Here is a 26408-nt window from a genome sequence, read left to right on the forward strand (position 1 = left end):
TTCAGGTTATATATGACATTTTGAGTTTATTTTTCCATCATATGTAGATTAAAGAGCCATTGCACATGAATTATTTGACTTACAGTTACAAGTCAAACATGATTATATCATCTTAGGCTTCCATCGTTCAAATGGTAAATTTTATTGTTTTAAGTATATATATGGTAGGTACGAATTAAAAATAGAGTAAGTTTATTTTTAATGTTTTACAAATTTATGAAAAGAATAGAAGTAATCTTTATGATTCGCAATTTATTTTGTTCATCTTTCTCTAAATTTATGAAACAGTTTTGCGATTTTCAGGACGTTTGGAACGTCGTGGCCCCGTCCAAATCCCTGTTCTTCGTGTGGTCTGCTATCCTAGACAGAATACTTATAATTGATCACCCACGATCGAAGGGAATGGTCTTGGTTAACAGGTGCAGCCTATGCAAGGAGGGGGAGAGTATTAATCATCTGCTGATTTATTGTAATTTCTTATTTCTCCCATGGTGTTTAATTGCATTTTATTCACCTGTTCAGGGTGCTTTTGGCTATACCCATGGATCTCGGCATGATGGTTGCTAAACACGTTCCAACCCCTACCAACAACATATCTGACACTGCACATCTCGTTAATGGTGGGCCCCATTTTTTTGGTTGTAAAGAAATCAGAGGGTGTTTAATGACTTCACTTCAGAGTTCCAATTGAAGCTGTAATTGGCAAGATCGAAAGGGATCATTTTAACTGGGCTGGTTCGTACAGGGAACTTTCGGGTTTGTAGTGCCAACTCTGGGTTAACTGGGATGATCAGTTTGTAATTTGAAAGGTAATCTAGTTTTATCTATGTTAGGACTCCTCTTTTCCTCTTGTGCTTTCTGACATTAATTGAAATATATCTCCACCATTCAATAAAATCATATTAAATTCATGATTCTAATTAATAAAATAATTAATCCGTATTTTATTATTTTTATTTTGTAAACTACCAAAACAATTAGGGTAAAAGACTTAAGCCACTTAATATAACCTTGGATTTCAGAAATTGACTAAAAGATGCCCTGAGATTTTAAAATGGACTTAAACATATCTTGTGACATTTTGACCCTTTATTTTAATTCAAATTTTCAAAAAAGAATCCAATAAAAGACGAAGTTCATATGTCCGATCTAAACCAAGACAGAAAAAAATTAGCGACACTTCCCAAGAGACTGAATCTAACCAAGGTCTGCTGGTCGGCAAATTGAAGTGAAAAGAAGATGCTTATAACAAAAATGTCACCAAGAAACTATTTATTTATTTATTTATTTTTGGAAAACAATCAAACTAGGGTGACGAGTCTTAGAGGGAGGACCAAGTCATTAGACTTCTTGTTAATGGGCTAATAACGTAATGTAATTCATTTCATCCTTCCAGCTTTAGAGCATGACGAGGCTGTTGCAGCCAGTACAACGATCCAATGAATTTCAGAATCAGGTCGACCATTTGAGTGTCATAAGCAGGCCCCTCCATCTGGACGTGGCTTACTCTCAGATGAGTTTTCACATGCCCTGTTGCATATTTGAGCTTGTTCTCTAATTGTTTCATGCTTGTAAATCCATTCCTGGTGCCCATAACAAATAGTTTTGGTTTTGGGACTGTAAGATGGTTTTATGATGCCGCCTAAAGAGGTGGATGCAGTGAAATCAGAAGGGTATCACCATCTGGCATAACCAACGACTTGTTCTACCAGATCAGTGGCAAAGCTTGACATATGGTTGCACCTACAGAAGAACCGACCGACAAAATCCTATCAGTGGACAAATTCTTGGCGATCCATTTGCAGATAGAAACAACTCTAACTTCTCTATGTCGAAGGTCACAACTCTGTAACTTCTCTACGCTAATCCACTTGTAATTCCCTTAAATAGGCCTTGACAACCACCCAAAATAAAGCAAGGATGGGTATGTTCAAGTGCAGTAGGATCAGCCCTCAGCATATTTAAACTTATTTTAAAACCTTAAGATGCGTTTATGTTTAAGTAAATTTCTGAAAACTCACGGTATAAGTCCTTACCCAAACAATTAATCAATAGATATAATTATATAAGCAAAAACCTCATAAATTCAACAGGAGAGAAACATATTTATAGATTTCAAGAACCCAAACACGTAGAAAATTAGCTGAGAAAAAGACATACAAGAAAATGTACCATCCTATACCCACTTTGGTTTCCATTAATCCACTTTTTAATGAAGTTGTTTTCCAATATGAAAACTCCACATTTCAGCACAGGAAAATTGTTGGAAGGTCAAAAATAATCAGATGACAGTTTAAACATTCCTCCATTGTGAACGTGTATTACACCGTAAGTATCGGTAGCAATCCATATCCACCTTTAAACAGTCAAATAGCATACAATACCATAGATATGGAATCTCTTTTATTCCAAGTTCAGATTTCCTCCTCACATAATGCTGCTCTCACCCTCTTCACAGTGCATTGCAGCCGCACATCAGGAACATTTCTCATACTTGCAGCTGTTCCCATGCATTTTTTTTGGCAAGAAAGAATCTGCTTTTCGAATAGACTGTATTTGTAAATGATGCAAATGGAGTGTAAATCCCGGTTTTGGGTAAATTTGCACTTTGGTTCTTGACAAATGACAGACTAATACATATTTACATTAATAATAAGATGTAAAAGTACATTAATAAAAAAGAATTAAATTTGCATTCAAGTGAACTTTTGATTAAAAAAAAGCCTATGCTTTATTGAAATTCATGTTTGCACCCATTACAGCTAAAAGTCTATTTGGTAAGAAGATAAATTTATCAGTGCAAAACTAATCTAATTTTACAATTTATATGAACCTTTTTGCATTCTACATATTTGCATTCACGCTTATTTGCATCGTTTCCAAACACAGCCTTATGAACAGATTGAGTACAACATATTTTCATCAGTACAAATTATTTGTTTTGTACTTAGCAAGCTCTCCACGCTAATCTATGGGCAATTATATTCGACTCCGTATTTACATACTAAAAACACACATCTTTCATATCCTTAACTATATATATATATATATATATATATATATATATATATATATATATATATATATGTTTCTAGGGCCTCAAACGTTGCCTTGTTCTGCTTGTTGGATATTTTCCAGAACACATTTGTCTACTGCAGCATATATAAGATACTGTCCCGTTGAACTCAGTTCAAAGAAGTCAGGGAAAACAGAACAAGTACGAATCAATTTTAGTTACTTATAAAGACTACATAATTCATTATTTTAAAGACTACATGATTCAATAATTATTAATAAAAGACATCAATGATCAACCTCCCTTGAGGCTTCTTCTAAATGATGAAATAGCCCCTCTCTTTTCAACTTGAACTATCTCCCCTGTTGAGTGTTGTCATTAGAGAAAAAACCTCCCTTTTGCTAGTACTCTGTTTAGATCCCTTTTCTCATGACATCATGTGTTAATTATTTACCAATCAAGTGGTGGCTCTGTTGGTATGTTAGTTGGGTGGTCCCAACAGAGGTGCAGATTCGAATCTTGCTATTACCACTTATATTGAAAAGTTGGTGTGCTGTGTTAAGTAGAAAAAAGTAAATGTGTGGGTTAATTTTTTAAAAATCCAAATTGTGTTTTTTTGCTTGCTATTAGACCTGTTCATGGGCCGGGTAACTCAACGGACTTGCCTGTTCCCATCCAGCCCGAGATAAGTTTATATGATAAAAATATAAATTTTCCTAAAAAGTCATGATAAGTTTTAGACATTTTCCCTAAAAACATTGTAGGGATGAGGTTGTAAAAGAAAGAATTCATGGTTTTGGAAAGTTGTTGAGGGTCACATTCAAAGTACTCAATGAGTTACATGAAGTCACACTCGGTACTGAAGAAGAAAAAAAGGCTGGAAGAAAGGAACAACCTTGTCTACTTTAGATTGAACTGTTCCGAGGTAATAGACCTCCTCACCTCCCTGTCCAGCTCTCGGGTTGGCCAACAAAGTCCATGTACTTGCTTTTAAGCCGCTTTCTCTCACGGCGCCCATGTACTTGACTTCCACAGTCTGCAATTTCTTAGTTCACACTTCATTTGGATCGTTGGCCCAAATTCCCTTTGGCCATTTCTGTGGGAATGTGAATCGCTTTGCTATCAGTGATATGATATTCAATTTGCTTGACTAAGTGAAATTGGGTGTCTAGTATTTGATTTGGACAGCTGTGCTGATATGACTTATATCACTTTGGCTGAAACACAATAGGCCATCTTAAGTAGTTTGATGAAAATAAGCCTTAACCAAGAGTTCTTCATATCAACCAAGGTTATGTTTGGATGAATTCCAAATACTGCTTCAAAAAACATAATGTAAAGTCAAAAACACTTTTAACCCCGAAAACATAAACCCCACAATTGAGGATTTAAAAGCACAAATCCTGAGGTTTATCCTGACGAAGCATAAAACTTTGTAATGGCTTGTATAGCATAAGTGATGTAACCGCTTTTGGCCACGTACCAATGTTTTGTGATGTAAAATTTTTTGGCAAAGTACCTCGTTATTCGAACCGGTGGTGGCGTGTCTTAGTGATGAGCTACTTGGTGGTGAACTTCCTGGTGGCGAACTCCATGGTGACGAACTACCTGGGGGCAGACTGCCTTGGTGGCGAGCTGCCTGGGGGCGAACTGCCTTAGTGGCGAACTGCCTGGGTGGCGAACTACTTGGTGGCGAACTCCTTGGTGGCGAACTGTCTTGGTGGCGAACTGCCTGGGGGCGAACTGCCTGGTGGCGAACTCCTTGGTGGCGAATTGCCTTGGGGTGAACTGCTTTGGGGCGAATTGCCTTGGTGGCAAACTGCCTGGTGGCGAACTGCCTGGGGACGAACTGCCTTGGGGCGAACTGTCTGGCGAACTCCCTACTGGGCGGCCGATGCCTTAGAGAATGTTGGAGCTCCCTGGTGCGGCGCAATCCGACTGCCTCAGCATGAGGTGGTCTTCTTTCCTTTGTAGGCTGCGGGAGATGAGGGATCTGCGAGAACTTCATCTTTTCCTCCTCTTTGTAGGTGGCGGGGGCTGAGAGACCTACGAGAACTTCATCTTTTCCTCCTCTTTGTAGGTGGCGGGAGCTGAGAGACCTGCGAGAACTCCATCTTTTCCTCCTCTTTGTAGGTGGCGGGAGCTGAGGGAACTCCGAGAACTCCATCTCTTCCTCCTCCTTGTAGGTGGGGGGGAGCTGAGGGACTTCCGAGAACTGCATCTTTTCCTCCTCTTCGTAGGCGGCGGGAGCTGAAGGACCTGCGAGAACTGAATCAGAGGTCTCGGGGGTACTTTCCCGATGGGGGCTCTCCGATGCTTAAGTTAGCACTGTTATTGTAGAGAGCTTTGAAGATAATATGAGGGAGCTAGAGAGCAGGGTTACTTCCCTTTCTTTTTCCATCCCCTTCCCCTTTGGGGGGTGAGATCTTTATATACCGGAGTCTTCGCGGGTTAGGTGGGTGAAAAGCTTCCAAACGGTAAGACTCGTCGCATCCTGTCAGAACCGGGGTACGGTGGTGAACTCCTCGAGGTCGTCAGGCTGGCGCTTGTGTCAGGCGGCCAAGTCGGTGCCTGGGCCTGGTTGTCAGAGGGGTGCCTGCATCAATTGGCGGGTCAGTGTTTAGGCCAGGTCGTCAGGTCGGCGCCTATGTCAGTCGGCGGGACAGTGTCTAAATCAGGTCGTCAAGCTGGCGCCTGTGTCAGTTGGCGGGTCAGTGTCTAGATCAGGTCGTTAAGCTGGCGCCTTGGTCGGATCATGCGCTAGGCTGGTCCAGGTTGGCCAGTTCGCGTAGGCCGCGCGCTAGGCCACGCCCGCGCCGCGCGCAGGTCGCGCCAGGCTGGCCAGACAGGTGCCCGGGTGGGTCACCAACTTCATAAGTTTGTTGGCTGGGTGTTTTCCTAGTTGTCACGGGGTGCCACATGTCACAATTTCACTGGAGGGCCAAATCTGCCCTCATCAATAGCCCCCCACTACCGAGCTGATAGTAACTCAGCGAAGGGAGTAGATTTCTTTTGGCCCGTAAGTCGATGAGCTAGTAAGTGCTGATCCAATTGCTAGTATGGCCCGTAGGCTTTGGGAGCGGCTCGTAGTCTATTCTTTTTTGACTTTGCCCGTGCCAAAGAGGCGACCGGGTCTTGAGCAGTAATGTAGCCCGTAGACTTTTGGGAGCGACTCGTAGTCTACTCTCTTATTTTGACTTTTGCCCGTGCCGGAGAGGCGACCGGGTCTTAAGCAGTAATGTGGCTCGTAGGCTTTTGGGAGCGACTCGTAATCTACTCTTTTTTGACTTTTGCCCATGCCGGAGAGGCGACCGGGTCTTAAGCAGTAATGTGGCCCGTAGGCTTTTGGGAGTGACTCGTAGTCTACTCTCTTTTTTTACTTTTGCCCGTGCCGGAGAGGCAACCGAGTCTTAAGTGGTAATGTGGCCCGTAGGCTTTTGGGAGTGACTCGTAGTCTACTCTTTTTTTACTTTTGCCCGTGCCGGAGAGGCGACCGGGTCTTAAGTAGTAATGTGGCCCGTAGGCTTTTGGGACTGACTCGTAGTCTACTCTTTTTTTACTTTTGCCCGTGCCGGAGAGGCGACCGGGTCTTAAGCAGTAATGTGGCCCGTAGGCTTTTGGGAGTGACTCGTAGTCTACTCTTTTTTTTACTTTTGCCCATGCCGGAGAGGCGACCGGGTCTTAAGCAGTAATGTGGCCCGTAGGCTTTTGGGAGCGACTCGTAGTCTACTCTTTTTTTACTTTTGCCCATGTCGGAGAGGCAACCGGGTCTTAAGTAGTGAGGTGGCCCGTAGGCTTGGCCTGTATCAGCTTCGTAATGCCGGTCACCTACTCCTACAAGAAGCTACTAGGGGCTCGACCTTCGGGGGCAACATCACTAACTTTAGGTTGCCAGCTCACACGGGAGCCTTGGAAGGCTCGACCAGTAAGGGCGCCTATGTAGTTAGTTGGCCGCCAACTCCCGCGGAAGCCACGAAGAGCTCATCTTTATAGGGGGGACCTTGCGGAGAGGACTGATGTGGCATTATCTGAATTGAAAGTAAGGTTGGTAGAGCTACTTAGTCCGTTAGCTCCCTGCATAGTCTCTGAATTCATAAAAAATGTAAACTATAAAGCGATAGCTTCAATTTCTAAAAAGTGAGGACTTAGTTTTGGCAAGATGAGAACTTAGCTTTGGTAGGATGAGAACTTAGCTTTTTGTAGCGGGTTCCCACAGACGGCGCCAATTGATGTAACCGTTTTCGGCCACGTACCAATGTTTTGTGATGTAAAATTTTTTGGCAAAGTACCTCGTTATTCGACCCGGTGGTGGCGTGCCTTAGTGACGAGCTACTTGGTGGTGAACTTCCTGGTGGCGAACTCCCTGGTGACGAACTGCCTGGGGGCAGACTGCCTTGGTGGCGAGCTGCCTGGGGGCGAACTGCCTTAGTGGCGAATTGCCTGGGGGCGAACTGCCTGGGTGGCGAACTCCCTGGTGGCGAACTGTCTTGGTGGCGAACTGCCTAGGGGCGACCTGCCTGGTGGCGAACTCCCTGGTGGCGAACTGCCTTGGGGCGAACTGCCTTGGTGGCGAACTGCCTGGTGGCGAACTGCCTGGGGACGAACTGCCTTGGGGCGAACTGCCTGGTGAACTCCCTACTGGGCGGCCGATGCCTTAGAGAATGTTGGAGCTCCATGGTGCGGCGCAATCCGACTGCCTCAGCATGAGGTGGTCTTCTTTCCTTTGTAGGCTGCGGGAGATGAGGGATCTGCGAGAACTGAATCAGAGGTCTCGGGGGTACTTTCCCGATGGGGGCTCTCCGATGCTTAAGTTAGCACTCTTATTGTAGAGAGCTTTGAAGATAATATGAGGGAGCTAGAGAGCAGGGTTACTTCCCTTTCTTTTTCCATCCCCTTCCCCTTTGGGGGGTGAGGTCTTTATATACCGGAGTCTTCGCGGGTTAGGTGGGTGAAAAGCCTCCAAACGGTAAGACTCGTCGCATCCTGTCAGAACCGGGGTACGGTGGTGAACTCCTCGAGGTCGTCAGGCAGGCGCTTGTGTCAGGTGGCTAAGTCGGCGCTTGGGCTTGGTTGTCAGAGGGGTGCCTGCATCAATCGGCGGGTCAGTGTTTAGGCCAGGTCGTCAGGTCGGCGCCTGTGTCAGTCGGCGGGACAATGTCTAAATCAGGTCGTCAAGCTGGCGCCTGTGTCAGTCGGTGGGTCAGTGTCTAGATCAGGTCGTTAAGCTGGCGCCTTGGTCGGATCATGCGCTAGGCTGGTCCAGGTTGGCCAGGTCGCGCAGGCCGTGCGCAGTTCGCGCGCGCACTGTGCGCAATTCGCGCAGGCCGCGCGCTAGGCCATGCGCGCGCCCCGTGCAGGTCGCGCCAGGCCGGCCAGACAGGTGCCCGGGTGGGTCACCAACTTCGTAAGTTTGTTGGCTGGGTGTTTTCCTAGTTGTCACGGGGTGCCACGTGTTACAATTTCACTGGAGGGCCAAATCTGCCCTCATCAATAGGTATGACCCATCCACGGTCCCCAAGCAGCTACAGGATTCTTCCTTACTTGACTCGGATAAAAAAGCTTATATCTTGTGATTATGCACAAGAAGAATGTTCCACAAAAAAAAAAATCAAAATAATATAAAACGATGAATTCTAGAAAATAATGCAATTTTTCAACTTTTGGTTTTTTTTTCCTAAGCCTACAGACAAGCTGGGACCTATGGAAGGATGTATCCAACTCTGTCTGATTTTGTATCTTCTCAAGGTTACCAGTCCGCCACCATATTATCTGTATTGAAAACGTTTTGAGTGGTTGTATAAACTCTTTGCTCTATGAATAATAGAAAAGGGTTTTTTTAATAATCTCAATGAGTTATCCTTTCAAAAAAAAAGGTCAATGAAGGTTCTATTTTCAGCTGAAAATTACCCAAGAAGTTTTAGGAAAAATTACCCAAGTATGATACTAACTCCTTATATCAACTAAAGATAGAGCAGTAAATACTTTGCGCTGATTTTCCTAATTTTTAAAATTATACCCACAAAGTCCTTAATCAAAAGGAACGATTTATGTTCATAAATGATCAAGAAAATTTAATTTCCAGTAAATTCTTAGGTTGGTAATGAGAAATGAGAACACTAATCCCCTTTAATGAACATCATTCTTTATCATCCGTTTGGTTCGCGCGATGTGGATGAGAAAATAAAAATATTTGCCGAATATTCCTATTTTTTCATGTTTGTTTCAAGAGATATGATGCGATGAGATGGGATTAGTATTCTCAAAATAAGGGATGCGAGGTCTCACCAAATATGTGTGACCCCAGTGAGAAATGGAAGTTGCACGACGAGTGTGAGAAAATTTTCTCATCGCCTACTTTTGCAACGGTCTGAACTCCGACCACCTTATCTTTCATCTCCAATGAGGTTTACGGCCTTTGGTAAGTACTCACTTCCCCTTTCATGCTATTTGGTATTTTATTCCACCAAAAATACCCTTCTCTTCCTCCATCTACTATGATCTCAGATCTCAGAGGACAAGGAGGCAGGATATTGTCTTGGTCTTCTCTGTCAAAGGTAACTTTGTCTCCGTCTTTTCATCCTCATATTCTTCCCATATCTTCTCCATTTGCTAACCCTTTGCTAATGGGTTTCTAGATCTAAAACCTTTTTTTATTTTTTTGTTGCTATAAAACTCTGTTCATTGTATAGATTTACTAAATCAAAAGTGTTTTGTTACAGATCTAATATGAATTTAATTTTTTCATGATTTATTTGTCCTAACAACATAAACTTCTTTCGCAGATCTGCTCTTGGATCTGCCAGCTCTCATCAACCAAATGTTGTAAGCAGATTCTATAGGATAGTGGGTCATAGCAAACAAATATAGTGACCAAAAATGAGAATAAAATTTTCCTTTCTCACCTGATCCCACTATTTCTCGGCAACCCAACAAACCATATGTGGACTACTACAAGGTCTGAACCAGAACAAGTCTTCCTTGATATGGGTAACAGAGTGTGAGCCTTGTGTAGTTGACTCCAGTCAATAGTTGGTTCAGTTTCAATCAGATTTAGAACTTGATATTGAAACAAAGTATTAGACACCACTTAGCTCTTAAAAATGAGTAGAGAACTTTGGCTCCTATTAAATTGTAGGTGCAATCTCCTTTTCACGGTGGATTTAAGGTCACTTCATTCAGCATTCAAAAATTTTGACAAAAATTAGATCATCCACTGTTAAAAGCAATTATACATACAATTTAAAAGGACCAAAAGTTTTATCTTAAATGAACATACTCTCTTTGTAAAACAGCTCCTACTCCTAGGACTGTAATCTCTGCAGGAGAAACCTAAGGTTCTCCTTTGAAGGCTCACCACTCTCAGTTTTAACTTCAGTTCTCTTTACGTGATACAAATTATTAATAGTAACGTAGCATGCATAAAAAAGCACACATCTGAAATGCTAATGCCATAAATTAAAGAGTTTTCATCTTTGAAATAAAATATATTTAATGAATGTCTCATCCAAATGATGAATAAAATGGACCTATAAAGGAAATTTTTTTAGAGTACGAAAATCATTTTTATCAACGGGATATGGAGAAAAAGGCCAAAAGCTACCTTAAGATTAACGTTCATGTTGGCGAGCGTTAGGTTTCTCAAGTCCATTTTGCAACAGTTTCAGAAAACCTGACAGTTTTTCCTTCAAAAGCAGAGATTTTTTGCGATTTTATCTCCGGTTACATAAATGAGAAAAAACTTTGGTATGTTGTTGAGAAATTCATGAGAATGCCACATTACAATGAGTGTGGGGTAAAATAGTAATTATTTCTATTTCCTTTTGATCATAAACAGACATGAACGTGAATCGATGAATGTGTTCAGCCTAAATAAAACACACTCCGGATCTCCTATCTACGAGAACTCTGCCCATGCCTGCCCACAAGACATTACCCCCTGTGAATTGGGAACATCTCCCCCTGCATAATACTATGCGGAGGATGAGATGTTCTCCATGTGTGGCTACATAGACGTGCATGGGCAAAGTTCTTGTAGGCAGGAGATCCGAACGCTAAAAACACTCTCAACAGCATAGGCCCCCAAGAGCCAAAGTTAACTCCAAGAATTGGCATTAGGCTTTTCTACAACAGGCATTACAAATGCCTTCTTTTTCTTCCTAAGGCTGTGTTTGGTTGCAATGTAATTTTATTTGCACTTATTCAAAATCATAGAAATGCAAATGATTTCATGTAAATTATGATTTATTTTTATTTTAAAATTTATTTTATTTTGTTTGATTGTAATACAAATGAAGTTAAATAAGACCTGAAACAGAATAAAGTAAAACCCGAAACAAAGTCAAATTAAAATTTGCATTATTTTCATTTGTACTCTCAAACATTTATACTAATACAAACAAAATTGCAGTGCAACAAAAACACAGCCTGATGTACAAGAAAATAAAATCATATTTATTTAGCGGAGATGTGCAAATAGATGATACCAAACAAAATACGAACAAATGATTACATTGTAGAAATGAGCCATTTATTTGAACTGATTAGAACTTTGTGGTTTCAATCTATAGTCAAAGCTCCTTAAATAAGCATTTCGTGTTTTACTCGATATTCAATGTAGGGGTGTTTATTATATGGTTCAAACCGTAAAATCCAACTGAACCAAACTAAATTTGCAGTTTGGTTCGGTTTACACCTAAAAACAGTTTGATTCGATTTAATAGTTTTTTTAAATATGGTTTATTTTCAGTTTGGTTTATTGGATTTCATAAATCAAACCAAACCATAAACCAAAATTATATATATAATGTAAATGTATAAATATAATATAAATATACGATGTATAAATATTATATATATATATATATAATATATCTAAATTGAATGCATAAAATTATAAATGTATGATAAACTCTTTATTTTATAACAAAATAATAAAATAAAAGTTTTAAATTTTAATTTTTAGGGAAGTTATTTAAGCTTTCTAATTGTAGTAAGTCCAATAGAATCATAGAATGGTCAAAGTCTCTAAACCGTATTAAAAATCACCCAAACTGTAATAAAAACGGTTTTGTCTGGTTTGATTTTTATACCAAAACAGTTTGATTCGGTTTGGAAAATTCTTAAACCGTAATTTACCGATTTGGTCAGAGATTTTCTCCAAACCAAATCGGACCGTGAACACTCTTATCAAGTGCTCGTAGTAGATCAATGAACAATACTCTGTTTTTTGATAAATACATTTCATTTCTTAGATTTTATGAAGGGGAAAAGAAGGAAGATTAAAAAGGAAAAGCTTGACCATTAGAGATTGAAGAGGAGGCTTGGGTTGTTTTTGGGTAGTTATGTTGCTTCTTCTGCTTTCTCTTGGCAGCCTATACCCACAGAAGAGCAACAAGAAGATGAACTCAAAGAATAAAAGGTATTAATGTGAAGGATAGTGTTGACGATAATGTAGGTATTGGACACAATCAGGGTAATTTGGTCATATAAATTATTTAAATGATTATGTATACAATTTTTGGTGGATTTTGAACATGAACTGCTCCGGAGTCCCGGATTTCTCTTACCTTCCAAGTCCCGCGTAGCACCTTGGGAGAGCCCGAGTCGCGGAGCATTGAGCAAGAGTTGCTCTGGATTGATCATGCCTTCCAAGTCCCGCGTAGCACGTTGGAAGAACCCGAGTTTTGGAGCTTGCATACCTCGATCGAATAACCCCAGTCGTGGTTCATTGAGAATGAGTTGCTCCGGATTGTTCATACCTTCCGAGACTCGCGAAGGTTGGAAGAACCCTAGTGTCGGAGCTTGTAGACCGCGTTCCAAGAACCTGAATCACGAAACACTGAGCATAAGTTGTGGCTTATTCATTAATGCCTAGTTTGAAAGCGAATAGGTATTTACAAGTATGGATCTTCTCCTATATATATACAATAGTATTATGGGTACAAGTCAAGTGAGCTGGTTGCATTTTAGCGCAAGTCAGGCCTAACCTTAAGGTTCCATTCGTTTTTTGGTAAGTTTTTTTTTTCGGGAAACACTTATTCGAGTAAGTATATTTATCTTTTTTTTTATTTTTTGTGTAAATAAGGCAAGGGCCATTTTAATCATAAAAATATATTATCAAAAGGGGCATTTTTGTCCCATTCAAATGTTGTCAACTTTCCCCTTAGGTGAGAAAGTTATTTACCACTTAAGAGGTGGATAAAGTTATTTACCTACATATCCTGGCAAATCATTCCCCCCTCTCAAAATCCAAAAAAAAGAACACCCCCTAAGAATTTGGCCTAAAGTCCAAAGTTGAGGTCAAGATGGAACTATCCAATCCAAGCTACACTTGAATTAAAATTTGATGTTCTTGAGTTGGGCTCAAATTGGTCAATCATCTCACTAAAAATTGATATACGCGTATGTGTATTTGTATACATGTATGCATATATGTATAATTTATTTTAAAAATTTATGCATATATATAGGGGTGTCCATGCCCCTTTTTGTAAACCGAACCGGTGGTACCGGTTTTTTCATTTCACCAAACTGAAACTGAACCGGTACCACCAGCTAACCGGCCTGCCTGTTTTGGTTTTTGATCGGTTCAGTTCTTCGGTTTTCTGGTTTTTTATATCTATAATATATATTATATAAATATATGCATAATATTATATTATAAATAATAAATGATATACAATATATTGTAAATATTTTAAAAATAGATAATATATTTGTAAATAGATCATTATAAATATAATATAAGTATATATTTATATATAATGAATATATATTTATATAAAATACATAGAAAATATGTGACACATATTAAAAATATATATATAAAATATACATATATATACCGATCGGTTTTTTTATAGGTTAATCGAAAACCGAATCGGTCCTTTGGTTTTTCAAAAATTCCGAATCAACCGGTTTGACTAACTACATTTTTCAGTTTGGTTCAGTTTTTCGGTTTTTCATGGACACCCCTCTATATATATATATATATGGAAATGTGTGTATATATGTATATATACATGTATATAATCGGTCTGGGTTAGATTGAGACAAGGTCAAATTGAGTTTGGGCTACAAAGACCCAAACATTTGGGTGCAGGCCTAATTGGAGGACCAAAATCCAAGTCCAGTCCATATTGTGGATTGGATCGGTCGGGGCTTGGGTTGAGCCCGTCCAAGATGCACCCATAAGTAATAGTATTGAGAATAGCATGGACAAGATTATTAATAGTGATAAATCTTCCTTCGAGTGTAGTATGGTAGATCTTAAGTTACCTCTGCTCAGCAGTTTCGTTGATGAGAACAGAGGGTATGTGTTGAACATTGTGACGATCTTCTCCCTGCAGCTTGTCCATGAATAATGATCCTCTCATCCCATACAATTTTAATTGTTGGAGGCTAGTGATGGATTGTAATCCTTTTGGAACCATTCTCAGATTTTTGCAATATCCAATGTTCAAAATCCTCAGTCTTGGCATTGCTCCTTCCTCTACTCTCCGTTCCTCAACTTCCATATGGAAACTAATATGTAGAAACTCAAGTAGTGGAAATTCATTTCCCAACCAAACCATCTGCTTCCCCACATATGAGTTAAACAATACAAGTATCTTCAAATTTGGTAGCTTCCCAAGTACTAAAAAGGGGTCCTCTTCTAATAAAGAATGTTGCAGAAATAGCTTGCCGAGTTTTTCTGGAAACTCATGTGGTTCAGGTAACTTCTCTATCTTTCCTGACAACGTCAGATTAGGAAGATCATGACAAGAAGAAAGCACTGAAAGACTTTGAAACATTTCTACTTCTCCTGATTGCCGCTGCAAATACAATGACAAATTTCTTAGGTAGAAAAACTGAATGACAGATTTGAGTATTGCTTCAACTTGGGTTGTCGAAATCTCCTTGATCCATAGCTTCCGAAGATGAGTCAACTTGCTCAAGTCTTGCCTTACCCAGCTGTTCGCCGTGATACAATTTAAGCTTTGCAGTGTATCCCATTCAGTGTCTAAATATAGAAATTGCAGACTCAGTAAATTGCCAATAGATGATGGGAGCTGTTTTATACCTGTAAGACTTAGCCCCAAGTACCTCAAGTGGATTAGTGATCCTATTTCTGCAGGTAGACTTTTTAAACATTTAGATCCCTGAAGGTCTAAGACTCTTAAGTAATTTGAAACCCCTACAAATAGTACTGAGTTGCTTCTTCGTCATTACTGTTTGTGTATCAGCTACAGCATTCTCAAAAAACAGAAGCGATGGTAGATGTGAAGTTGTTTGGGCTTGCTGTTGCATAGAGGAAACGTACCTTTCATGCTCAAAATGGATAGCTTGTCTCCTCAATTTATTTGAATTGTCTTCTGGGTAAACCCCGAGGAAATTTTGCTCTCTTGACTTCTGCACGCACAAATCTCGCATCAGATCATGAACGTTACATGTTATCCAACCCGTCCAACTCCACTTCGATTCTGCTTTTTCCATTAGAACCATGCACCTGTCCACCAGATCCTCTAAATATCTTTTCGCGATCCTCTAAACATCGCGCGTAGCACCAGATCAGGGGAAGAATCATGAACGTTCATGAACGTTACATGAAAGTCCCGCGTAGCACCTGTCCACCAGATCCTCTAAACATCGGACAGGAAAACAGCTTCTTGAATGAGCAGTTCACCAAGTTTTGTTACAGCAGAAACAACCGAGGCTGCCATCGATCGCTCCTTCTGTCTCGTCTCCTCTTGAAACTAAAAGAAGGAAAACCATACGAACGAACTGAAAACTGATGAGTTTGGTGATGGGAGTTCTATGATTACAAATTAAGAAGCTGCCGACCTTGTACAGATCCATGCAGTTTGGAGGTCAAGAGGCCGGTCCATAATTAAACAAAGAAATTATCACACAGCTGGTCAGCATTTACATTTGGGTAAAAGACTTGAATTTTTAGAAATTGACTTAAACATGGCGCTAGTTTCTCAAATGGATAATTCTTGTGGGCCATCTCCAATTCTCCCTTGGATTTAAACATACTCTCCCTCAAAAGTGAAGAACTGTTAACATGTGTTCCTCCCTTTTGCTCTGTTTTATACGGCCTGTGTCTTGACCCAGTGGTGGTTCGACTATGATATGGGAAAAACAACTGACCAATAAACTGAAATCACAAATGTTATTTATCAAAATTCCTGGGTGGGTTTTGATTGGTCAAAACTCTTTCCAGCATATCATATCTTTTTTGCATCATAGATTTTCTCATTTCTCTTTTATTGGATTTCTTAGCCAATAAGACACTCTTGCTTATATCAAAGCCTCTTCAGCATAGGTTTAAGCCAGTGTTCTATAAATAAGTTTTGTTATTGGATCATAGGTGAACTGTCCATCTAGATCGACTATTTCTCTCGTTCAAAACCAAAAAAAGAATGATAATAAAATAATGAATGTTTTTAGATTATCTTTGAAATCTATTCTACATGATTTGAGATAAATTTGACCAAATCAACATTTCAACTTACTATCGGTTTTGATAAAAAAAAAAAAAAAACTGTACCATCGCTTTTTGCAGTTCCTCAAACTAAAGGTACAAGGATACAAAACAGGGCTTTTTTCTCATTCAGTAAACCAAGAAAAGGTACAAGGCTGCATATAAAAAGCTGCAATGAAACAAGAAACAGAGCATCAAGGATATAAAACAGGGCATATAAAACATGGGTATGTTAGATTTTGATTATCGGAGTGGAGTTCCTTCCAAACGCCTACAAAATCGAATCAAATTCTTGATTTACATTGCTTCCAAATGCAGAAATTACATAAACAGGACAAAATAGATATGTGGGCCCAAATGGACAGCAAAAAGAGTGAGGCACATTTAAAATATTTTTAATATCCAGCTCGAAGACTGCGTCTAGTTCGCAGACTTCTATTTGAATTCAAACAGATGATTACCTATTGTATTTGGATAACTAGATTTCTGTTACTTTGTTATCTCCTGTATTGTGCCATGTAACATAAAACACTTTTAAGTATCAACGGAATCTCAAATGCTCAAAATAGAGCAGCATCCCTTACTTTCTACCAGTTCTCCCTGTGTCATCATGGTATCTCCTATCGTGGTTAACACATCAAATAACCTCGACTCTCAACCCAGTGTTCATGGCCTTCCCAACATCACCCCGTTTATTCTCATTCATATAAACCATGAAAATTTCTTGATGTGGAGAGCTCAATTCATTCTCATTTCCAGAGCACACAATCTCACGGAGATTGTACAAGGAAAACCCAAGTTTCCCTTAGGTAATCTAACGATCCAACAAAGATGGTCTCCAACCATGCTCACTCTTCATGAGTAAAACTTGGCCAATAAATCCCTCAGCTATCTCCTATCGTCCCTCACTAAAGGAGTTATGGGACAGGATATTGGCCTGTCTACCTCAGCATACGTTTGGGCAGCACTCACACATATAGGGGGTGTTCATAAAAAACCGAAAAACCGAATCGAGTCAAGAAAATTGAATCGCAAAATAGGATTAACCGAACCAATTGATTCAGTTTCGGTTTGAGATTTTTGAAAAATCAAAGGACCAGTTCGATTATTATATTATATTTATAATGATCTATTTATATATTATAAATATATTATATAGCATTTATTATTTATTGTATAATGTTATACATATATTTGTATAATATATATTATAAATATATAAAACCAAGAAACCGAAGAATCGAACCTGTCAAAAACTGAAACCGGTGGATCAGTTAACTGGTAGTACTGATTCGATTTTAGTTTGGAGAATTGGAAAAACCAGTACCACCAATTTGGTTTACAAAAAAGTGTCATTATTCAGTTAACCGAACCATGAACACCCGTACTCATACACACATATGCTTCTCAATCACGAGCAAGAGTTCTCCAACTATAGAAGTTGAAGAAAGATCGATGACCATCTCTGAGATTGCGCATGGTACACACTTTGGCTTCGATCAATCAACTCTTTTAATGAAAGATTTGAAGTTGTTTCATATTCAAACTCACACAAATTTCAGCACAATATATAATTGTTGGAAAGTCAAAATTAATCTGATAAAATAGTTTAAAACGTTCTTCCATAAGTGTATCAAAATGTATTGACATGGAGAATGGAGAAGAATTGGTGGGATCATTAGGGATATTTTGGAAATGGATATATACTATCCGTAATGTATCATGCATATCCTATCGATATTTTAAATTGATTTTGTTAATCCCAAAGTTTCATTTCAAAGAATCATCATGCATGTAATAGTGATTGTCAATGAGTCAGTGCAAATAGTAATCAATTATTGTTATTTATAAAGAGTATGTAATTCAATATTTTCGACAAAGAAAATATATAATCCAATATTTTAATTCTCATCTAACATTATTAATAAAAAATACATGATTCAGGCCCCGGTGGTTCGTGGGAATAGGGGTTTGGACTCTGGAATCGGAATGGACTATTCTGATTCCGGTGGTTTAGTTGGTTGGAATCAGAATTCCATTTTAATTTTCGTTTCAATCAAATAGACTATAGGAATAGATTATTCCAATTCTGACTATAAAATAAATGGATCCTCAATAAATATACATTCAAATATGTGAATGATATGTTTTGAACATGAAAGTTTTTTATGAAGATTTCAATCATAGTGAATGATATGTTTCCAAAACTTTCTACAATGTTTTTATATTTTTGTCACATTTATTCTTGTTTAATATGATGAATTTATGAGATTAGATATATGCTCAAATGTTTTTTACTATTTTTTTTGTATTTTTTATATTTTGTGTTTTCATCTTTTTAGATTATCATCATCATCAATACTACTACTACTACTACTACTACTACTATTATTATTATTATTATTATTATTATTATTATTATTATTATTATTATTATTATTATTATTATTTAATGACATCAATGTTTGATACATTTTGACTCAAAAGGTTGAATTGTTGAATCGCCACCAAATAGGAAAACAACTCCATTTTTTGGTTAGTTTTAAATTTGTATTTTATTTAATTATATCATCAATAATAGCAGTTATTCTTTGTTACACTTATTTTTCTTTAATATATTTAATTAACATATGATTCAATGAAAGAATAGGAGTTAATACCCTAAATATAAGACTTAATGAGAGCAACTAAATGAGGGGAAATGTACTAATTCAAATTACATTTTCTGTGACCAAATTCAAAAATAGAGGTATTCTAGTCAATAATGTGATTCAATGAATTTTAATAGGGTTAATACTATAAAATATAAGACTTAATGAGGTAGATTCAAATGAGGAGACAATTAGAGAGGGGATAAACCAAAAAATTAAAGCATTTTAGTCAAACAAAAGTTTCATGCTCTCATTCATATATACTTTTAATAGTAACTAGTAAGTGACCATGTGCTTTACACATGGCAATTCTAGACGATGATAATTATAGTAATAATATATCTAAAGTTTTCTATAAATTTTATTTATTTTTAAATTTTTGTTTTTTATTATTAACCAAATGCATATTACAAAATCCAAATCTCATTACATAAACACCTCATCAAAATATGTGATAATCATATTGAATTGTGAAGTTTCAAGTATCATTGATAGGTCATTCTGCTTAGCTAGACTCTTCTTTTTTTTAGTGTTTTATATTTTTGGTATATCTTTTTTTTTTTGTTCATTTATCAAATAAAATGTAAGATTTGAATAGAGAGAATTGAATATTTTAGTCAAGGTTTTAAAAACTAGAGCAGACCGGACAGTCGAACCATTTGGCCCGAGAACCGATTAGTTCACTAGTTCCATTTTGGCCCAAAATTACTATTTTATAAAAAAAAAAAAAAAAAAAAAAAACGTTGAAATGGCCAGAGAACCGTTGACTTGGATGGTTTAACCATTAAAATGTTTGACACGCTTAATGGTTCTTGAGTTGCTTTTCTTTTTTTTCTTTTCTTTCTTTTTTCTCACTTCTCAGCTTTAACCAACCGCCTCATTATCAAAGTCTCATGCTCTCCTCTAATAATAATGTATATATGCAATGGACTTTAACTCAATCCTAATCTAATGGTCAAAATAAAATGTTACATTATTAGTTTGACCCGCTGACTAGGAAATCAAAAGCCCAAGCAATTTTGGTTCTAGGTCAGTTTTTAAAACCTTGATTTTAGTTAAAACAAAGTTCCACAATCCTATTCATACATTTAACAGTAGTATAAATATAAAATTATAGATGTCTTCAATTTTTTCTATATTTTTATTTTGTACTTTTATGTGTAAAACTAATTATGATATATAATACTTACTTTTTGTTTAATATGATAGTACATGATATTATACATGTGCTTGAATGTTTTTTTTCAAAAATTATGTTCTCTTTTAATTTTTTGTATTTTTATAGTTTATTAATTTTTATTATTTTTTTATGATATTAAAGGTTAACACATTTAACCCATAAATTGAAATATTTATTATTAATTTTTATATTTCCTTTTTTATCAGTTCTAAGTTATGTATTTTATTTTCATTATCGATAAAAAAAATTCGTGTTTATTACACTTATTTTTTTAATTTGATTAATAAAAATATCATAAATGTGTCTAACGTTTTCATTTTTTGTAAATTTCTATATTTATTTTTATTTTAAAAATTTTATTACCTAACTATGACTTTATAGGTTGATCAAATTGATTTGGATGGTTGAATTGCTTAGCCACCAATTGGATAAAGAATGTTTTGTTTTTTGAGTTAGTTTTAAAATATATGGGTTTATATTGTTTAAAATATAGACATAGATCTAATTAGTAGCATTTATTAGTGAAAAATAACGTAAGGGAAATTTTCAAAAACTCACCATGAATTTTCAGCATTTTTCTTAAACTCACCAAAACTTTTCAAAATGTCTAAAACTCACCATGTCACTAACTTGACGTTAAAGAGACGAACAACTGTTAATATATTACCATTTTAACCTTCATAGAAAAATATAAAATATATACATATATTTGAACATTTAGATATGAAAAAAGGAAAAGTTCAAATAATATTTTCAAATATAAAATACATAAAAACATTTAAATTGCAAAAATATAAAAAATTATAGAAATTGCACACAAAATAAAAAATATTTTCAAATTATAGAAACTATAGAAATTGAAAAACAAAATTGTAGAAAAACACCAAAAATTATAGAAAAACACAGAAATTGCAAATAAATAACAAAAAATATAGGAAATTTTATAGGTTGTAGAAAATAGAAAATAGAAAAAACAGAAATTATAAAAAATATTAGAAATTATAACAAAATACTAAAATGTACAAAAAAAAGAAAATGAAAAAATGAAAAAGACCATTTTCCTCTAACTTGCCATTCAAGGGTGATTTGGTCATAAAAATTGTTATTTATGCTAACACAGGCACCTCTGCTAAAAAGCATTAACGATGCACTAACGGATGGTGAGTTTTGGAAAATAAAAACTTACTGACATTGTGAGTTTTAGACGTTTTGAAAAGTTGTGGTGGGTTTAAAAGAAATGTTGGAAGCTCATGGTGAGCTTTAGACAATTTCCCATAACTTAACAATATAAGATTTAAGAAGAGAAAATGGGATTTAATACCTTAAATATAAGACTTAATGAGAGGGGATTAAATACACAATATAACAATTATAGTAGCCATTAAAGCTGACACTAAAATTATAATAAAATGACTTTTATACCCTTTCTCAAACAAAGAAATAGAGGATAATTTTATTCCAAAAAGAGTTTCACGCTTTTATATATAATATAGATATAAATATAAGTTTCTTTATTGGAGCACATGGAGAGCTAAATCTAACAAAAATCTACACATAAATCTTGCTTAATTTACTAGAAAAAGGTACTACAATTAGAACAAAAAAGGGCATGTAATCTCATTGAATCAAACTAAAAGATCAGGTCCAGCGTGGCCTTGAAGTGTCACTATTACATGAGATGTGTTTAATTATATTTGAAGTGGTGGAGAGATGATAAAGAAGTAAGGTGTTGAGATTGTTATTTAATAGATTTTTGTAAGCTTGATATAACTCAAATCCAAAGTTCATTACCCTCATATGTACTGGATATCAGAAAATGCATAGAATATCTGGTTTGAACCCAAATTTGCTTACAGCCAACGCTTAAAAAATCAACCCGGAGGCTAACCCGCTTTTCCCTCCAAGTTGCGGGTCACTAGTTAGACCATCTAGGTTGAACAAGTAAGACCGTGCCATGCCATGTGTATTTTATCATTAAAAAATGTATAATTATTTTTAGGATTTAATATATGTATATATAAATATCATTTTATGTTCAATTTATATATTTTAATTCAGTTTTTTTTGTTTGTAAAAAAATGTTAGAAATTGAAATTTGAGGCCCAAAGAAAGATTGTTTAGCAAAAACAGTGGGGTTTTGGCACCTTGGGACACATAGATATCGAAAAGTTACCCAAAGTAAAGAAAGATCACTCCAATCAAACATTAAAATCCAAGGTAATGCCCTCCAAAAGTTTGCACAAACATTGAGTGCAACCCACAACCTGTTGACAAAGTCGAAAGGGTCAATGGTTGAACCACCTAAGTTGGATAGCTTTTGACCAAACAATGGATTTCAACAAAACCAAATAAAAAATAAACTGGGTGACAATTCGAACGATTCAACCAGCCCAATCAATGGCAGATTGAAAACACTAGTTACAACAAAGTTCCAACAGATTCCAACATGATCCCTATCCACACATTGCACACATGTAGTCTCAATGTTATGATGGGTCCCAGTCTCATGGTGAGATATACAGTACAGATCATGTTGAAAGTGTGCTAGAAAAGTTTTTATGTGAGTAGATCCCAACTCATTTGGTTTATTCATTGAATCAATGTTTTAAAAAACAACCCGGAATTGGAACCATTGTGGCCACCAGTTTTCGGGTCGACAATTCAACTATTTGGTTCAAACAGATGGCCCATTCTGACAACAAAAATTTTAAAAAACAAAAAAATGGCCAAAACTGTTGAATGGGTTGAACGGATCAATGATTTGACCAATCAGGTCAACAGATCATTGACCGATTCAACGATTTTTTGCCAAAGACTAGGTTTAGGTAGGGGTGGAATCGAGCCGAGTTGAGTCGAACAAGCCAAGTAGCTAGCTATTCGAGCTCAACTCACCAAGGTAGTATGAGACTCGAGCTCGAGCTCGGCTCGAGTCAAAAGCTCGTAAGCTCGAGCTTTCAAGCTTGACTTGAGAAAAATGTTTTACAAAAATAAAAAATAATTATATATAAAAATATTTTTATTTGATATCTAAAAATTTAAAAATTATAATTATTAGTTATTGTTATATATAATAATAATAATAATAATAATATTATTATTATTATTATTATTATTATTATTATTATTGTATGTATGTATGTATTTAGCTATTCGAGTTGACTCACGAGCTTCATGAGCCAAGCTTTACTAGGCTTAAGCTTGGCTCGATTAATAAACAAGCCTGTAAATTGGGCTTGAACTTGGCTCGAAGCTTGGTTGAAACCAAGGCAAGCTGAGCTTGAATAACTTGTGAAGAGCTCAATTCGTGGCCACCCCTAGGTTTTGGATAAAATAAAACCAACTGCCTAGACAGTTCTCGGGCCAAATGGTCCAACAATTTGAGTCAATGACATTTCCAAAACCATGCATGAATGGCTCCTTCCCGAGAAGTGACAATATCCATTACTTATGGGTGGAAATTCAATAAAGGACTTCAATGGAGCACCTATTGAAGTGACAATATCCGGTCCGGATCTCCTCCTCACAGAGCGCTCCTTACATGGACAGCTGTAGATCGGAAACATCTCCCATATTTGTAAATTATTATTTTTCAATATACGGTAGGATGTGGCTGTGACTCTGTGAGGATCGAATTCCAATTCGAATTTATCATATGAAACCTAGGCCGTACAAGATAAGTTATTGTGGTGTCAATTGAAAATGCCAATCGGATGGCACAAAAGGAATCCATATGTGATTTTTTAATTACATGATTTAAGACATTTTTCTTTTATCCTAATTTTTTTTTTAAAATTTAACCACAAAAACATAATAATGCATAGATGTAATCATCATGCTAATTTTGTGGGCAATTGCTGGGACCCAATTTGTACTAGGTCCAATTCATTCATTTATAGACACGTGGCAGATGAAGAAGACATCCATCACAAGCATTTCCACGTTGTATAACCTTTCTTCAAATTATTCCATCTGTGTCCACGAAATCCCAAACGCCGGAAGACCCATTGATTTATTCGGGGTGTGGAGGAAGCATACTATAAGTATAGGACTAGCATTGGGCCAGACTGCGCTAAAGCCCACACCCAGCTCGTTTAGATAACGGACCTTGATTTTAAGCCTAGACCTGGCCCATAGCCCAAAAGTGCAGACCAAATCCTAGGAGTTATGAATTGTGGTGAGCAGTAGGTTTTATCCAGAACTGAATGGAACCAACTTCAAATCAGCCTTGAACCGCCCTATTCGATCTGTTATAAGATAGGATCTACTTCCAAATTCTTGGAACCAACCACCATTCAGGTCGGTTCTAGGGTTTAGAGGTTTACCTTATTCGAACTAATCCAATGAACTGGATTGGCCTTAAAACCGAATTTGCTTTGAAATAAACCCCATAATATTTTTAAGGATATGAAGATTTGAGCCCAAGCACTCATAGTTATAAAATGCCATGATCTCACTTGACATTAAGTTACTTTAAGTGATTTGATCATTTATTTTCATTTTAATATTTGCATGTGTATAATAAATAATGTAAAAGGTAAATTTTACAAAATTTAAATTATAGTGACAAATTCTCAACCATATATTAATATATTATGATAATCTACATATTAAATTACTCAATTTAATCAACAAAGATAATATAAGTTTTAAACTATATATATTACCAATTTATATATCATTATTGAAAATCAAATTTTTGAAGGATATGTTTTATTTTATTTTTTTTTTCTTGAAGGGAGAGAGTAAAAAAGAACATATTCCATAGGTAGATCTTGGAACCGACCTTAGAACCGCCAAGGTCAAATCCAACCTTCACAGGGTAGGTTCTCATTCCAGGTTCTACCATGGAAACGAACTAAACCCGACTCATTCTCACCCCTAGTTATGAATGCCAAGCAAGATAACACCCGTTTACTTACTTTTTGGAGCTGTTTAGGCATCGGAAAATTAGATTTTAAAATCTATCCTCACAGAATCCCACAAATTATGATCAAGATACCATGAATTCTTGCTAGATATAAATTATGCATAGGAATTCATCTTTACCAAACAAACAGGAAAAAAAAAAAAAGAAAAAATGTGGACAGAAATATATTTTATGACAACAGTCACTTTTATGACACTAGTATAAATGAAAGTAACTGTCCAGCCTTAGCTTCTCTCCAACTGTGGACAGTCACTTTCATTTAAATCACTAAAAATATAAGAAATATATTTTATGACCACAGTCACTTTTATGACAAGCATGCTTGCATAAAAGGCGTCAGCATGTGCCCAATGTTTATATGAAAACAACTACTAAACTACATCTCAACGGTGGTGACAAAATACTCAAGTCGAACTCTTCCATACCATACCTTGCATTTCTTTTCATAAAGTATTCTCTACCCCACATTTGACAAAACTACAAGTTTCTAGCATAGTTGACCCAGAACAACTTGGGATGTCAACAGGACTAGCTAGGGCTCTCGCTGCAGTGTCAAGAAAAATTCTAATGTCAGCCCAGGCTGTCAAATTTAGACAACCAAACTTTTCTCTACTTAAATGGAGAGAAGCTAAGGCTGTATTTCATTGCATCATAAATTTTTTTGCACTAGTATAAATGCATAGAAGTGCAAATGAAAATAATGTAAATTTTGGTTTAATTTTGTTTGGGGTTTTACATTTTTCTGCTTCAAATCTTATTTTATCTTGTTTATACTGCTATCAAACAATATAAGATAAAATTTAAAGCAAAAATAAACCAAAATTTACACCTAAATCATTTTCATTGTATCAGTACACATTTATTTGCATCGCAACCAAACACATCCTAACTGACCCAACCAGTGGGAAAAACTTTTGACTGTTGGGGGAAACAGCTTAGGCCAATGAAAATATTCTGGGGCATGACATGTTACCCATTCGGTCACCTGTTTTGTCTTTTCGGTCAAAAGATAATGGAGGGCAATTCTCTTCACGGGTCGGGCTGCGCCAAGTTTGATCTGGGCTTTGTCTTAAAACATTCAGGCCCAACAGCCAAAATTCTTACCGGGCTGTCATGTGAAACTTGGACAGCCAAAATTTTCTCCACTCAGAAAAGGAGAGATGCTAACC

The 26408-nt window shown here is 36.8% G+C and overlaps 1 protein-coding gene and 2 pseudogenes across 11 annotated transcripts in view; 1 reads left to right on the top strand and 2 right to left on the bottom strand.

Annotated features, from left to right (window-relative positions):
* The window catches only part of XRCC2 (homolog of X-ray repair cross complementing 2 (XRCC2)), a 57086-nt gene extending 56166 nt beyond the window's left edge, over positions 1-920 (top strand). For 8 of the 11 annotated variants that reach the window (XM_088947608.1, XM_088947607.1, XM_088947613.1 and 5 more), the window contains 2 exons: positions 304-419; positions 523-920. The gene's annotated coding sequence lies outside the window, so the exon portion shown is untranslated. Of the gene's footprint in view, positions 1-303 lie in introns of all 11 variants that reach the window. The other 3 variants (XM_088947614.1, XM_088947611.1, XM_088947618.1) reach the window with 2 other exon arrangements.
* Positions 921-1384: 464 nt separating this feature from the next.
* LOC148852380 (uncharacterized) lies at positions 1385-1959 on the bottom strand (annotated as a pseudogene).
* Positions 1960-14289: 12330 nt separating this feature from the next.
* LOC148852381 (disease resistance RPP8-like protein 3) lies at positions 14290-25686 on the bottom strand (annotated as a pseudogene).
* Positions 25687-26408: the final 722 nt, after the last annotated feature.

This window comes from Nelumbo lutea, chromosome 5 (genome assembly GCF_056320005.1).
Source record: "Nelumbo lutea isolate HS-2025 chromosome 5, American lotus-T2T, whole genome shotgun sequence".
Taxonomy (NCBI): Eukaryota; Viridiplantae; Streptophyta; class Magnoliopsida; order Proteales; family Nelumbonaceae; genus Nelumbo; species Nelumbo lutea.